Genomic DNA, 18,719 nt, shown 5'->3' with positions numbered 1-18,719 from the left:
ATTCCTAACAACTTCCTAGTTCACCACAAAATCTAATTCTGAGCTTAAACACTTCAATTTAACAAGAACCGAAAAGCCCCAATTTAAAAACCTAGGATTTCTTTTCTTCGATTCTCCTAGTACACAACGATTGGGATTAAATATTTTGGAGGATTTGTAGTATGGAAGGAGACCTTCAAAATGGGACAAGAATCGTACCGATTGGTTGCCGGAGGAGGGAGATCCGACGAGTTGAAGTTCGGCGAAATATGCTTTTTCGGGAGATCTTCTGGGCTTCATCGCTCCTAAACGGCGGCGAGATGGCGGGTGGCGCTACCACCAATCGACAGGGGATGCAGCAACCCTTCAAACATGACCGGTGCGCCGCTCTATGGTGGCCGGACAACAGAGATCCGGCGGCCCAAAGTCAGCCACTCGAAGAGAGAAAAATCTGGGGTTTCCGGATATGAACAGTACCCATAAACAGTACCCGATCCGAAATTTCTGATTTTTCTCCCTTTTTCTCTTTAATTCCCCTATTTATACTATTTTCCAAAAATGTCCAAATAACTTTTGATTCGTAACTTCTTCATACGAACTCCGATTTAGACGTGTCAAGTGTTCACGAATTCGTATCGACGAGCTCTATGACTTTCTTGTAAGAAGTTTTCTAAGAAACCCAATGAGTCAAAAGTCAACTCTTAGACTCGTCAAATTGAACGTTTCCGAACAATTAATATTTCGAACCCTTTCGTTTTCATACTCGTCTAATAAAATTAGACAATGACCAACTTAATAATATAAGGGAACTCATTGGAAATTTGATATGAATTTTTGGGGTATTACATTAATGTCACGACCCGGACCGCTCCGCCGTAACACGATATTGTCCGCTTTGGGCATAGCCCTCACGGTTTTGTTTTTGGGAGCTCAGAAGCACCTTCCCAGTGGGTCACTCATCCTAGGATTATCCTGAGCCAAGTATGCTTAACTTCGGAGTTCTCCTCTCTTCCGAAGTCGTTGAGCCCCCAAAAGGCCTCGCGTTAGATAGAGGTGGACATGTACATATAAGGCGCATCACCCCATCTCCGTTGGCCGATGTGGGATATTACAATCCACCCCCCTTGGGGTCCGACGCCCTCGTCGGCACACTTGCACCACACGGCAGAGTGGCTCTGATACCAATTGTCACGACCCGGACCGCTTCGCCGTAACACGATATTGTCCGCTTTGGGCATAGCCCTCACAGTTTTGTTTTTGGGAACTCAGAAGCACGTTCCCAGTGGGTCACTCATCCTAGGATTATCCTGGGCCAAGTATGCTTAACTTCGGAGTTCTCCTCTCCTCCGAAGCCGTTGAGACCCCAAAAGGTCTCGCGTTAGATAGAGGTGGGCATGTACATATAAGGCGCATCACCCCATCTCCGTTGGCCGATGTGGGATATTACAACCTGAGAAAAAAAACAGTCATGATACATAACCCTTAAATTGGTTCGGAATCTCCATAACCGCCTCTAAACGGGGGTTGTTAGCGATCTTAATGGATGAGGTTACAATAATCATAAGATAAGATCGGCTACTTAAAGATGATTCTCTGAAATTCTTCTCTGGTGGGCTCAGGCCCGGCCCTGACCCAATGCTAACAGTGTGATCGCACTAGGCCCAAGACCAAAGAGCATAAATTTTGGTATTAAATATTTAATATGTAATAATTATATATTTGATTATCTATATATTTTTATAACTAAAACCCACTTTTTCAACCAAAAGACATGTGAAAATATGTGTTAACTTATGTGTTACACTATAGATTATATTGAAATAGATTTAAATAAATAAATTAAAAATTAGTAATAAACAAAATAATATGAATATAAATTCAATTATTTTTTTCTTAAATCTCTCTACAACTTCCCCACATCCCACTTTCTCCTCCACACAAACGTGGGTTTTTCTCCTTGTAACTTCCTCAACTCCCCACTTTTTACTCCACCCACTGACCCATGTTTTTCTCCTGTAAATATTTTTGCACACACGGTATGTGTTCTTTGTTGCTAGTATCTTTAAAAAAAGATTGATTTTAGGAAATAATTCAATTAATACGCACTCTGCCATTCTCTTCCCTAAACACAAAGCTGAAATAAAAATTCTTGTTCAATTTACCTCTTTAGCTCCTCTTACTCATTCTTCCATAATCTTCTCCCAATTTCCCAAATCATATATCCGCTGGCCATTAATTTTGGAGAAGAATTAGAGCCAATTGATCTTCTTCATAATCAAAGAACATGCTGAATTTCTCTACATAAATTGCTCACAATCCCCTAATATCTTTTCATCCTCTTCCAATTTCAAACTTCCTCTCTCGTCGATTTCACTTTCTCTTTCAATTCAGCCCTATCCGAATTTAGCATTTATGAATTTAGGCTTTTCGAATCGGCGAATTTGACTGTCTTTGTCTTTCTATAGTCTGACTTGGTAAATTTGGAAGTTTGGCATCTACAAATTTGGTTCTTTCTACTCATTTTCAATTTACAGATTAAATTTTAGTGTATGGGTTATAAGGTTTCCCCCATATCGTTTCAATTGAGTTATTTTTAAAATTTTAATATGAATACAAGTTTAATTTCTAATTGCATATGATGAACTAATGATACAATTAATCTAATTTGGGTTTTCTACTATATCATAATCATGTTGAAGAATAAAAAAAATTGGATAATTGGATTCTTGAACAATAGGAACATTAAAACTTAATTCTGTAAGTCTGCTGGAGGAATTATTATAAATTCTTTGGCTAATTTTTTTTAGAATATTTTTTATGCAAGGGCCACAAGTTTTTATCCCGCACTGGGCATAAAATTGGTCAGGCTGGCCTTGGGTGAGCTCTACTCTCGGGTTCTTTAAGAGTTTGGACTACATTTATGTTGTGCAAGGGGCTCGGGCAAAAGTGAGAATCTAGTACACCATTGCAGCTTTATGATGGCAGCGTATTTCATTTAATCTAACATTTGCTTCTATCAATGCCTATTGAGAATGGTAGTTTGAAAGTGTCCTTCCACTAAGAAGAAAAAGCACACCGGTTGGCTGGTCGTTCTAAGACCTTGTTTGGTTACCAAAAGAGAAATCAATTCCCTGGTATTCCCATGGGAATGGGAAAGTGAAGTTCCTATCAAGTTTCTTTTCTTGTGTTTGGTAAGTTCATGAATGTCCCACTTATTTACCTCCCAGGTTTTGTTTAGTGTAGCAAAAAACTTTTAGTGTTCCAATAATACCCCTAGACAATCTTTGCAAATAGTAGTCTTGATTGCATTATTGCTGTTCCTTCTACACTTGATATAAAATTTTGAAATATCCAACTCTTTGATATATATTGAAACAAAGGGAAAAAATGTGGGAAAATTATACATATGCTATTACTGTATATCATATGACTTATGGCGATGAGATAGAAGAACCAAGAAAACAAACAGTGACTGTGACTGCAACAATGCAAAACCCAGAAACAGAAAAAAAAATTAAACAATTGGACTACAAAAACTTAAACATCAAACAGGGAACTGGGGATTAATCACCCAATTAGAAGGACATAAGTTGTCTAAGGCAAAATTATTACTCTATGATATGCCTATAATTCATCTTATGTATTAATTGTTTGTGAATTTGCAAATGAAAATCTTGATATCTTAGGGTTGAAATTTGAAACTGATAGGCAACTTCATTATGATATTTACAAGAGCCTAATCATATGATGACCAATATTAGAGAGCTGGAGCCTCGGGTCTGACCTTTGATCGATTACTGGGTTTTTGGAAATATAATAGAGGCGCGAAAGTATTAGTTTCACAGTTACTAAATTTTTGAGCAGAATCAAGGGCAAAATTGGTAATATGATATTTCGACAGGGATAGTGTGGACTTATCACTGCTCGGAAGAAAGATGAATCTCATGAGATTTTCAATGGAACGAGTTTCCTCCACATTTTCCCTCTTGTCAGGAAAGTTCTTTCCAAACATGTGCACACCAAACAGAGGAAAGTAATGATTTTCTTCTCCAGAGTTCCAAAATCCCTGAAACAAACACAGCCTAAAGGTTCCAAGATAAACCTAAGGATAATAAAGATGAAATACAATGAGTTTGGGATAGCATCAACAAGAGCAAGGACAAATCCACTAGATTTGAACCTTGTTGACAATGAGACTAGCTATATATATAACGACTACCAAGGTTGATGTTTGGCTTCATTTTACAATCTACTTGCTTCCATTGATAAAATTGCATTTTTGTATGTACAAACAACTGAAACAAGGCATGACTATGTGACTTAATTTAATGTCATATCGGTGGTCAAGACAATGATCTAACAAGTCCAATCATTTCATGAATGAGATCATATAACATACAGGAAAATATAGTTAAGATGATCTGACATATAATGTGTCCGGAATTGCGATTGTGCCCATCGACATAAATCACGTAATTAACATCCATGATTAATGCATGCAAATGCAGCTTGTAAAATGTTCTCAAATACCAAATGCATGAATCTTCCCTTTTTCTTAGTAGTTTAGACATTGACTTGCCCATTGTGTACTATTGTATACATACATATAAACCATACATTATCTTAGAAGTATATTGCAGTTTTTTTTTTTGAACTTTAGATCAGAGCATTTTATTTTTTATTGTATAAATTTAACAGTAGAATCAAAGTAATCAGTTAACACATCTTTTGACTGGTTCTAGAGTCTCGTACCGTCTATTTGTTGAATACTAACAAATAAAAACTAGAATATGTTAGATTTTGTGGATTGTAGTTCCTACCATGTTGTTTATATTTGAATAATGTTTAGTCAATGACGGTTGTTGAAATACTCAATTATTAAACTTTTTTCTATAAACCACATTTGTTGTACAGGCTGATGAGTATCCCATTTTTACTAAAATAAAGGTGGTATAAGTTACTCTAAGATTGAGAATGTACTTTTAATTGTTATGGACGACATAATTAAAGGTGGTATAAATCACACTTGTTGTACAGGCTAACAAGTGTTTGGTATTTATGGGCCTTTTCCTCCTTGTACAATTTGCTAAATATTATATATAATTGACTTCTCGATTCAACATAAAGAAAAGTCATTAATAGTTTGATATAAGTGAATTTTGATGTGTAATATTGCTTCGATCAATATGTTGGCGTTTCTGTTTTATTTTTATCTTTTAAGAAAAAAGACACTCTTGTAAATACAAGCTATGACATTTTGAATATGTATCAGGACAGAGGTTTGGGGTTTAATATATATGGTTTTAGTCCTCCACATTTGATAAATTATACATTTATATGTTTTTTTCTTTCTGAAACCCCACTCTACCCTTTTCTCATCTTTCTAATTTTGTTTTCGGTCGTTGTTCAACGTACCCTTGATCTTGAAATAGACATTTAATATATGAAAGACGAGTTATATAAAAAACGAAAGTTGGGGATTAGGTGCATTATAGCAATCCAAGAATCGTAGAGTAAACCATTTGTACTGTGTGATTGTTATTAATTTAAGACCATTAATTCAAGTAGCTAGGGTTTCCACCAAATCCCTTCATTTGGCATGGGTCGGCATTTCCAACCTGAAAATGACATGAAAACCTCCAATTCTTTTATGAACCCTTATTTCACTGTAACCTTGTATATATGCCAACATTTAGAAACATTGATGATCCAAATTTTGACATGACATATATGTTGTTGACTATCATTGTTTAGCAATTTATGATTTAATAATTATGAAATTCTCACAAAAAATACTGGAGTTGACAATGTGACAAGTACGTGTGCCTGTAGAGTTTTATTGCTGTGGAATTCTAATAAAACTACTTAATCAAACTGATTAATCAATATGGTTACCTATCTACCAAGAAATCTAACCCTAGTTTCTGTAGTTTATACAGATTTCTTTGACGCGTGAAATATTTTCCTTACTACTAGCTAATTTTTACGAGGTGGATAATCATAGTGGAATTGTTTAAGCACATATATAATATTTTTTGGGTACAGAAAGCACATATATAATTGGAACAATGTAATATGCATTTTGAATTGTCAATCTATTTATAGTTAATTTTACCACCTTTTGTTTAACCTACCATTTACTCCACGTCTCTACTAATAATTTTCTCAACGTTATATTAAATTTTAAAAACTTTATATATTATTTATAAATTAATAGATTGGACCTAGGTTAATTTTGATTAATTTAGCTCCATTTCACTATCTGTTAGTGAGCACCGAGCTGCGGAGCACAGTTTCAATCTGTAACTATACGTGTCTGTTGAAGTTTTTCTTTTTCGTCCTTGATGTTGCCAAATTGGGGTTGCTTTTTTGTTTTTGAACGATGCCAAATTGGGGTTGCTAGATATTATGCCCGAGTCTTATTTTTCTCAATACCCTGAAAAAATGTTGTTCTGACCTTTAAACGTTGAAAAGAAAATGGCCCTTCGAAACTTTTTATTTTTTATTTTATTTTTATCCAAGGACAAATGATATGGACTAGAAAGTAAAGCATAAACACAAGTTATACAATCATATATATCAGATAATAATCCAGAAACTGCATGCTTTTATCTGATGATTATAAGATCTAAATACGTGACTCTTCACATTATGATATAAAAGTACGTAGAAAGATATATGGCTATATAAATCTATATACTCGTCGGGTGATGCATAATTTCTTATATCTGAAAAGTAATTAGTCTCCTTTAAAACTGAAACAAAATTGCGCTGTAAAATCTGTTGCATGCGATACTGAACAATAAGGCTTCAGTATCTTCTTGGGATCTTTTATCATCTAGAAATTGAGGTAGTATGATCAAACACTCGTCGGCGGTCGGTCAATCTATATATAAAGTCTAGTTCTGCACTTCGATCTGCTTAATGATATATGGCGCAAGAGTATTTTCTCAAAAGTTTAATTAACAAAGACTAAACCCTAAACCCTAAAACAAAATATTTACAGAAAATTGCTAGTAAACTGCTAGCAGCTGACGTACATGCATGATGCATCAGTATGATTATATATGATCGAACAATCATACTTGTTTAGTTACTGGGAAAGTAGCTAGCTAGAATTTCCATTTGTAGGGAACTTGAAGAGTTTTCTTCAACTAATTTGTCACTGTTGCATGGTAAAGGGCTACGGTTATCTTTCGGTTGACCATAAAGGTACGATCGATCGAGCTACTGAGCTAGTACAGATGAGGCCATGGTACTAATACTACCAATACTTCATGCATCATGTAGAATCTTGGAATTCTTATATATATATATATAAGTTTATTAAACTTTTGAAATAATATTTAACCTGCAATTATAATAATGTTTAAATTCTCATATGCTTGATCACATATTCATTTTGTATGATTGTGATTAGGTAACAACGACATGTATGATTAAATTCAATGAACCAAGCAAGCTTCCTATATATTTACTTTAATTAAATATTTTATTGTGAACAAACCTATTTTATGTATGCAAACCCAGGAGAGCATGGTACGTAATACATTATTCTTTGACTTTCATTAGAAACGTACTGTAGGTCAACTACGCACCACATCTTGTTAGTTGGGTTTGTAGGATACACAATTAACCGTACAATACAAAAACAACGTTGATTGATTATAAAACTGATTACGATCACTCGAGACGATTGGTACGTGTTCTCGTTCCAAGAGTATAGAAGCACCCTAACCCCATCAAATCATCATTGTATATTTTCTATTATAAATTTCTGCCACACAATTTGGAGATATTTAAATGTGACTTTGTATATTTATTTTGTAACACTCTGCAAATGTAGTTGTTTTAGACTTTATATATTATATAATCAAAGAGAGGTATGGTAGTCGAATCTTGCAACCCCTCAAAAATGGAAACGGGACAACGTAACTGATATCGCATACGCAAGTCATATTAACCACCTTACTAGCTATATATAAGAAAAATCAAGTAGCAAATTAAGTGCATCTTGATTTGCATATTCAAGTTGCAGTTTATATATATGATTATATATGTATACGAGTAATTATTCTATGTACCCACCACACCACGTGACACTTCTATGTGGTGTACCCAGCTAATTATATTACGTCATGGTATAACATGCACGCAGTGAAAATGACAAAAGTTTATTTACATATAAGTAACTAATCAGAAATAAATACTATAAGAGATGAATCAATAACATTAAGAGGGTACACCATGTATGATATGTGGCGGGTATATGTAATAATTTCTCATATGTATACTAGATATATGATTCTCAATTTACTGAACATTAAGTATGTCAGTCGTTTAACTTAAAATTGTCCTATGTTTCAACCAGCACAGTGAACAGTTGTGATAATTAATACTAACCAATCGAAGGGTAGTCTTTCTCTTGAGCGCGCAGATTGTAAAGTTGTTGATCTTAAGTAGGAGCCTTCTACCCTGTTTCTAATATTCGTCTAGTTCGCTACCTTAGGTCTTTTTCTGCTCTCGTATTTAGTTAAGAGGGTTTGTTGGTGACCCTATACCAGACCTAAGCTCGATCACTTGGGCATCCCGTTAACGCACTCTCCATACGTATATTAGTCTGTGCCCATTCTCACAAGTCCTTGAGTGAAGATATAATGGTTGTTTACGATTTTACGCTTAGTTTATCCTTAGGTTATTCCTCTGCTTTCCGGGGTTCAGCTTACTCTGATGCAAAGTGATGTTTTGAGAATAATGCGAAGTGGTGCTACACTGTTACCTAGAGTGTTTAAATATATCTCACTTTAAAATGTAAATTCAGTCATGCATCGAAGCACAGGGAAAATAAGAGATCAGATCCTTCAAAACACTTGCCTGGAGGGATCGGATACCCTAATTATTAGGCACGATATCTATAATATTGTACGAATTTATGGTTTTTGACCGAAATTGGCTGTAAATGGTTTATGTAATATACCGAATTTTTCAAGTTTAATCTCTTGTAATGTCTCATAAATTATTATGTTTGGTAATTCAAGTAAATTCACATTCTACACATTCTCGTTGTTGTAATTACGAAATGAAAATGATTTCAGAAATTAAAGGTTGAAAAACGTTATATTTCCAGAGGATTAAGAATTGACTTGTAATCCGTCGCTCATCTCTGAAAACGTCCTTCACGAAAGTCGTAGAGCTCGTCGATACGAGTCCGTAGACATACGGCATGCCTTAATCAGATGTCGTATGTGGAAGTTGTTAGCAACGAAAGTTTGGTTTTCGATTCTGAAATGGTATAAAAGGGCATTTTTGGAAAACCTAATTTAGAAAATCAGAAAGTTGAAAAAGAGGCAGAATCACGCGACCAAGACCCCGACCCCGATCCTTTTCTGCGTCGACTTCTCCTTTGCTGATCTCTCACTACAAGAATTAATGACTTAGACGACAACGACATTTCGTCACCTAAGATCCTATTTTCGTCGTCTTAAGTCACTAGGTGACGAAATTTTCGTCATCTAAGTTCCGTCAAGTAGACGCTGTCATCCAAGTACTTAGATGACGAAATTAAGTCATTCGTCATCTAAGCGCGTTGGTAAGACGACAAAAGTACGACCGTCACTTTATTACTAAGTTGACAAAATTTTAATACTTAAATGACGGTCATACTATATGTGATCGGTATATATATTTAATGACCATTTTAAAATTTCATATGATTCAGACCTCGTTTGATCGTCGGAATTTCGGTAAACCAAAAACACCACTAATATGCCCTAAGAGAGGACCCATTACCAAGATACGAATGTCGAAAGCTGTTTACATATTTGAAATCACTTAATTTCTAATTTTTGTCACTAATCGTGTCTGGTCGCAACAAGAAAACCCATTTGGCAAAGCCCCGGTCAATGATGTTTTATTATGTCAAAATGCCTCTTTTTTGGTTAACCGTAGGTACAGACGGTCAAACCATGTTCAAAACAAACATAATTTTTACGGACAAAATCACATCTATCGGTGTTGATCGACAATATTCGAAAATAGAATTTATTTGTGACTTTTTTTTAAGACTATCGGTGTTGATCGACAATATTTCGAAACTAGAATTTATTTGTGACTTTTATTTAAGAATATTTTTTAATAATTATTTTATTTTTTCAAACCCTTAAATAAGAGTATTATGTTTTTTTTAATACAAGCCCGCAAGCCCGGCCCGTTGACGAGCCCTAATTTGAGATATATCATTGGTTAAGATCAATATATGCAATAATAAATTAAAAAAAAATAATTAAAAATAAAAACTCGGTTGGTACGGTAATACCAACTTTCGCCAAAACCATTACCATTACCGTCCCAACTTAGAGAAGTCGGTTCGGTACTACCGTACCGAAGTTTGGGTTTTCGAAATACTTGGTAACCAACTTACTTGGTTTGGTTGGTAAGGCTTGGTTCGGTTTTGTTTGGCTCATTTTTGCCACCCCTACTTACTGTTGTTATTTATTTATTTAATAATTATACAAATTTTGTATTAAATGGATTATAATTTGAATCTGATCAATAAAATATTGATGTGAAAGATCAATTTCAAGAAAGATAATCATATATATATAAATGGTCCCTTGAGTACAATTAGCTATCTAACAAGCAAGTGTGTGTAGATCATTGAGTTTAGATGGTCATTCTCAAGATAATCATATACACAGCTCATGCAATTAAGAAATTCTACTACCAAGGCTAAGGGAACCATTCTCACCATCTTCATACTCATTTGGGGGAGGCTGGGGTGGGAACGATGGTGGCTCACATCCAAATGTCTCCAACATGAAGTTCATCACACACTTGAGCTTCTCATTGGCTTGTACAAATTCCTCTCTTGCCTTCCAGGATTCCTCCTTCGCTTCTTGGGTTTCTTGCTTAGCTTGTTCGAGCTCCTCATCAACCATGATAGCTGATTGGCGACGTGAGGCAGAAAAATGTGATGGTTTAGTCACATCCTTGAGACAATGGATACCTAGTATGGAATTAGAATACAAAAATCTTGTATAATGTCTATGAAATGCTTAAATTAAAAGGAAAGAAAAATCGTTTGTTTGCATAAGGCTACTTCCTTACTTTCTACAAATGAGATTGGTACAAAATGCAATGCTAGATGTGATTATATAAGAGCACGAATATATATTCATAAAGTAAGTGTATAATTATGCTTAAAAGATGAAGTTCATGATAAAACATAAGCAAGTCAGATAACTAGTAAACCTAAGAACAATAAAGTTTCAGATCGCTAGGCTTAGAAGAATTTGACTTAGTTAAACTAAAGGATATAACTGATGTCAAGATTAAGTACTGAGAATACACAACATCTATTATAGAAAAGATAATAAGCCTTAAGATTTCACTGACGGCACATTAATACTTTCAACCTCTCTAAGCTTATCAAGATTCCATTAACCCTCAATGAGATAATAATCATTGCCGACATGTCTTTTCTAATTCACAAACTACTCTATTTGATTGTATTTAGACAAATTTGAATAAATCTATAAGCAAACAAAGTATTTGATAATTCAAATATTGTTCCAACACTTTCAGAATAAATACTGCATAGAACTACAAGAGGAAGTTCATCATTGTTATTATAATTACAGTGAAACATAGTATACAAGCTAAACTCTCCTAGAAAAGTTTGAGTCCATATTGGCGAATTTTGACATACTAATATGAACACTCAATTCAACATCAGTACACTAGCCATAAAATTCAATTAAAAAGAGGATTCTCAGAAGAAGTTTTTAAGCTAACCATCATGCATTGCAAGTCCTGATTACCCAATCATTTCTAGATAACTACAAGTGGAGAGTTTGCATGAGTTAGGAACAGACGTCCCCAAACATATCTGGGACACTGATCAACTGCAAGCTGAACTTGGTAATCTTCTCTGTGTCCTAATAATATCAAGGTCCACTTTATAACGAGAAATATATATATATATATATATATATATATATATATCAGCCATGTAACAATGAGTTCATAAAATACAGAAAAATGCTTAGGATGATGGTTATTGATGCATGACTTAGACATCTTCACCATATTTTTTGTGTTTCTAAGAACACAAGTTAAAAATAACTTTTTCTCACAGATAAAAGCTACATCACATTATCTCTACAATCTCAAAATTTTGACATCATCATCTTAACAGTTAAATCTTCTACAAAATGAACAAAGAGAAAAAATGGCCTTATCATTTAAATATTTGGTTTACATATTAAACACAGTATGGTGAAGATATGAGCATAAAGCTATAAGCCTCATCAGTTACTACGTAGTAAAAACAAAGAGAGTCGAAATTAACCTAATTTATAAAGCTAGGAGTAAGTTCCAAAATCAAGCTACACACGAACTGCAATCTCCAGCACCTCCTCTGAAACATGTTAACTAAAGATCACCCCATCATATTCAGCTAATGATAGACTAAGCCAAAACCTTACACATATACTTAATTGTACTTCACTAAACTTCAATTTCCCAATACAGGTACTTATGCTTGAAACAAAGATCATCACTTCAACAACAACACCGAAAAAAAGATACATACTTGGAGACTGGACAAAACAAAACAAAATAAAATTTACGTTGAGAAGACACTGTCAATGTGAGAATGGAATCAGCTACATACTTGGGCGAGATTCTCACAACAATGTGATTCAAATCCGAATACACAACTGTCTTCCCCTTCCACTCTTCATTTGATTTGCTCTAGTTTTTGCAACAAACTAGTCCACCTCAACTTCCTAATCAGCCGTCATCTTAATCTCCTCGGCTTCTGCCAATACATACTCAAAACCCAAGTCACCGCAAAAAAACAATTCCAAGAGAAATCAAAACAAAAGAAGGAAAATAAATCATTTAGCAAAACATAAGAGTGCTAGAAAAATCAATAAGCATAACATTCCGGCTAAATTTTACATAACAAGTCTATAACCCAATAAGAAGAACCCCCAAATCGTAAACCACAATATCGAGTTAGAAAAATCCCGAATCCCTAACCCAAAAGCCCCAAATGGTAAACCCTAGTCGAAATATTAGCAGCTAGCATCGGTCTACAAAGATGAACATTCCAATCTAAATCGCGAATCTCAAATGCCCCAGATCTTGAATCTCAGAACCCAAAATAAACCAAATTCGAAACTATTGATTCTAGAGAAGCTTACCAGCATAGAATGAGAGCCTTGAGTTTGTACAAAGGTGGAAAAATATTGTATGACTCTGCTATCAATCCTTCCGGGCAACAATTGTTCATAGCAGCAGTTTTTTATGTTTTTCTCTATTTCCATCGATCTGGAAATAGATCCAGATTATAAAGTCAAACTTTTACTTAGACGACGAACAATTTCGTCATCTAAATCGATGTGTTCGTCACCTTACAATTTCTTAAACGATAAAATCAAATTACATCATCTAAGTTCTGTGCTAAGACGACAATATAGTTGTTTGCGGACTAGTTCACCATCTTAGATGACGAGATCATATTTCGTCATTTAAAATATACAGCTAAGACGACAAAACTGGATTTTGTCATCTAAGTTTCACCTAGATGACGAATTTATTCACTAAACTAACGATTTTATTTTCGTCGTCTTATAATTTCTTAGGTGACGAACGAAATTTGCTGTTGTCGTCTAAGTGCTATTTTCTGGTAGCGTCTCACTTTCGGCCACCGTGGCCTTCACCGCCGGTCTCGTGGGAACCGCACAGTCGGCTGCTCCAGCCTATAGAGGTGGCACGCCACCTATCGTCGCCTAGAAGCCATATCGACGATCTGAAGTTTCTGCAAATTTCGTCGCGTTTCGAGCTCCGTCGTCGGTGAGTTCTAAGATCTTAGTCTCTTAATTTCGACCTTCTAGGATTGTTTATCACTATTTAGAACCCAAATCGAATGTTTAAGCTATGAAGAATGAAGCTTGGATCTGCCGGAACTTTCCGGTGACATTTCAACCACTTCCTGGCGATCTGAGTCTTCACACATGTATGGTTATGTTCTCTTCCTTGTTATCTATATTTTTGTTGTTGGAAGTTTGGTGATTGGTGGAAGTTTCTGGTGGAGGTGGTTGTGGACTTGTGGTGCGCATGCCGCCACCTAGGACAGCGCGTGGTAGGAGGTGCGACGACAGATAATAGGTTTTAGGCCCTAGTAATGTTGCAGGTAGAAATTGGGTGGTTTTGATGGCTGCGAGTGAGGTCACGTATTGTCACGATCCCGAAATTTCGAGTATGAAACTCAAATTTCGAAGTCATGAAAAACTCTAAAACAATCTCAATAAATCGAAATCATATTAAAGTCACAGCGGATCATTTCTGAGTTCATAGTACAACTCAGTTAAATTGATTATTACAAACCAAATTTATAATTCATGCATTATATCAAATGGAAATGTAAAAATCTTCTCAATCCTCACCACAAGATAAAATAAAACAACTTCAAAGTCTTAAGTGTGTCTGTTAACTCCGCTAATTCACACCTGCGGAATTATCCCTTACATCATCGAATAGGTGCCCCGGGATTGTAAACAAAAATCCAGTAAGCTTTACAGCTCGTATGAGTAAAACAACAATATAACTCGCATAAATAAATATATACGAAAATAGATAAAGCATCAATCATAAATGCACTCATTAGTCATTGGACGACCCATCTGGTTGTCCAATATTAACTGAAAATATATATACTCATGAGAAATCGGGCAACCCATTTGTTTACCCAAACGCATCTATAATACGGGTACTCATGAGCGCTGGTACACCTCTGTTACCCCTCATGTTAGTACCCCGCCCGACATTGGGCAACCTCTCGCCACCCAATATCCAAAAACGTGGGTACTCATAAGCGCTGGTACACCTCTGTTACCCCTCATGTTAGTACCCCGACAGACAGACTAGAGCTCTAACTCAATCGTAATTGTCGCCCGGCCAAGGCTAGGTTCCGACATGCCAACACGTCCAAAGACATGTCCACAGACCACAAAAACGTTTTAACATAACTCAAGTTAAAACCACGTACAAACAATCATCACATGATATTGTACAAATCAAATTCACATGCTCAAATAAATAAATATCAACGCTATAATGAACTCATTCGCAAATGGAAATCATGACAGTATATATCATAACAAACCATATATATGTACTTATTTTACCAATTATACACATACACAATCCACTATATCATATACATATCATAGTTCATTCTTTTAAATTTAGCGCAATCATGAATCTCCGCAAGGGTGGATTCGTCACTGTGAGATTTTACTCACCTTATATTCCTGAACGTAATTTCCACGATTCCTAACTCGAATCCTTTACTTGTTGTGTCGATCACCTAAAATAGATAAGAAGTGAATTTAGAAGCGTTACGTAAAACCTTAAATGCCGAAACAGTAATAATGTTTTACTGTTAAACAATTTCTAGTTTTTACGAAATTATTGTTCACATAATTACTATTCACGCATTACTGTACAAATACATATTAATTACGTATTCATGTACGAGTACATACTCTTTACTTATTTCTGTACGAGTACATACTATTTACATATTCATGTACATCCATGTACTATTCAATCGTAAATAATGTCTCAGTAAATAATAATTACCTATTTACCCTTAAGAAATTATTTTACAATAACTGTACGTAATTTACATTTACTGTACATCAAATAATTTTACATTCACCGTACGTAAAACTAATTTTACAAAAAGTTACTGTTTTCAAAATTACTGTTCACGCGTCGCCGCAAATGGGGTACACGCGCCACCTCTGGCGATGGCGTGTGGCATTCACGCGCCGCTCATAGTGACAGCCGGTTTTGGAGTCGGCGCGTAGCTCACCCACCATCGCCCAAATCCTCCCTTTCCTTCCCTCCCTTCCTTCCACGGCCTCCTGCCGCCTCTACGCCCCTCCACTCGCGCTCACGCGCCGCCACAGACGGCGACACGCGCCGCTCCACTACCTCCGTCCACAACCATCAAATCATCACAACTCCAACATGAGAAATCACAAGCAAGGGAAGGAGATCACAACCATACCTTTGTTGTAACCCAGATTGTCGGGGTTTGGCCGGAAAGTCGCCGGAAAGTTCTGGAAATTTCAAGTTCTCCTCCGACGTAAAAGCTTCCGATTTGAGCTCAGATTTCGTGTTATACGCCGCCCATACGTCGATTAGAGAGGATCCATGGTCCCATAACTCGGCGGCGATGCTTAGATCGACGGCGAGCTTGTTGCAAAAAACTTCGTTCGTCGATGCGGCTCCTCGACGGCGTGATGGGTCGCGTCTTGCACGGAGGAGGGTGGAGTCGAACTGGCGAGGGCCTAGGGGCCAGCGGTGAGGGCCACACCGCTCGGAGGTGAGAGATCGGCGACGATCTTTTTTGGAAGGGAAGAGAGGGTCGGGCTGAGGGGTGAGAAGAGAAGAGAGAGAGAGAGAGAGAACAGGTTTCCGAAAATGGAAACCCTACTTCTAAAAATTTCCTTTTTATACCCACTTCCAAAATCGGAAATTAACTTCCGTTGTTAATAACTTTCATGTACGACGTCCAAATAGAAAACGTGACATGTTCACGAACTCGTATCGACGAGTTCTACAACTTTCGTGAAGGAAGTTTTCACAACCGAGCGACGGAGTAAAAGTCGATTCCCGCGTCGCGAAAACGTAACGTTTTTCAATTTGAGATTTCCGACGATGGTTCCGTTTTCGATTTGACAACGTTCGAAGCGAAACCAATGCGATTATTAATTTTACAAACTTTATTACATTCAAAGAATTCAAATAAATCGATTCCGAAAAATCGGGTCATTACACGCGCGGCTGCCTTAGGCGGCATGTGAGCTCCGCACGCCGCTGTACGAGGGCGACGCGTGAGTTCCACGCGCGTCCGTCTAGGGTTGCGCGTGAACAGTGTTTTTAACTGTAATTAATATTCACTTGTTGTTATGCGGGTCGTTTTCTAAGCACGTTGTTATGCCATTAGGTGACTGACGAAACGAATGAGAAAATCTCATTTAGTGTTGTAGAAGTTACACGCATGATTTAATTTGAGTGAATCTCATACGACGAGTCTACCTTTGGCAGTGACTTGCAATATGTTAAGACGCATTTAAGTTAATGATATGATTTGTAACGACCCCAAAATTTCGAGTATAAAAACTCAAAATTTCAAAATCGTTAAACACCAAACAATCTCAACGAATCGAAATCATTTAAAATGCCAAAGCGGATCATCTCTGAGTTCAAAATGCAACTCAGTCAAACCGATTATTACAACCCAAATTATAATTCAATATTATAACAATGGAATTGCGTAATCCTCACAACAAACTCACAAGATAGTCACACAAAATCCTCACACCATCTGGAGATAAATAACTTCAAGTCCACTGAGCGGTACGTCAATTCCCACTAATCCACACCTGCAGAGTTATCCACTAATTTGTGCACCGGGATTGTAAACACAAACTCGGTAAGCTTTACAGCTCGTATGAGTAAAATGAAAATATAACTCGCATAACAATATATTCGAAAATCCAGAAATCAAACAAATATAAATGCACTCATGAGTCAATGGACGGCCCATCTGGTCGTCCCAAAGAAATATGAAATAAAACGCTCATGAGAAATTAAGTAACCATTCTGGTTACCCAAATGCATTTATATTACGGGTACCAAGAACGCTGGTACACATTTATTACCCCTCTCGTAATACACCGCCGATATTGGATAGCCACCCGCTACCCAACATCCAAAACAATCTGAGTACCCATGAGCAGATAACCACCTGTTACCTCACATGCAGTACTACGGAAGACAGACTAGAGCTCTAACTGTATCGTAACTTTCGCCCGACCAAAGGCTAGGTTCTGACTTGCCAAACACGTACAATAATCTCACATCATATTGTTCCAAATCACGTCCGAAGACAAATCAACATTTTAACAATCTCAATGTTAAAATCACGTACAAAAATCAAGTCCGAAGACAAATCAACATTTTAACAATCTCCATGTTAAAATCACGTACAATAATCTCATATCATATTGTACCAAAAATCAAGTCCGAAGACAAATCAACATTTTAACAATCTCCATGTTAAAATCACGTACAATAATCTCACATCTTATTGAGCACAGCTAAATGTTGTTCGTAAAACATTGTTCACGGAACACTGTTCATGTTTACTAATCACTGTTTTTACTAAACCACTGTTCACAGTTACTGGTTCGCAAAACACTGTTCACAGTTACTGGTTTGCAAAACACTGTTCACATTTACTGTTTTACCATGACAGTTACTGTTCACAGTTGCTATTCGCCGGAGTTGCTGTTCACAGTTGCTGTTTTACCATAACACTATTCACATTTACTATTCGCGCGGAGTTACTATTCACAGATACTATTCATGCGGCGTTACTGTTCACCGACTGCCACCAATCATCACCAAATTTCACCACCACAACCTAAACAACATTTCCAACAACTTTCTAATTGACACCAAGGTCTAAATCCGAGCCTAAACAGTCCAAACAACGAAGAACATAAATTCGGCACTATTCACAAACCCTAGAAATTGAAATTTTGATTCGGGTACTTACACTTCGATTTGGCTCGATTCCTTTTGTGGAAATGTTGCTGGGACTGAGACAAGCAAAACCCGCCAAGAATCTCGAGCCATGGTGGCCGGAGGAGGCG

This window comes from Argentina anserina, chromosome 6 (genome assembly GCF_933775445.1).
Source record: "Argentina anserina chromosome 6, drPotAnse1.1, whole genome shotgun sequence".
NCBI lineage: Eukaryota > Viridiplantae > Streptophyta > Magnoliopsida > Rosales > Rosaceae > Argentina > Argentina anserina.
Note: the sequence above shows the minus strand (reverse complement) of the source record.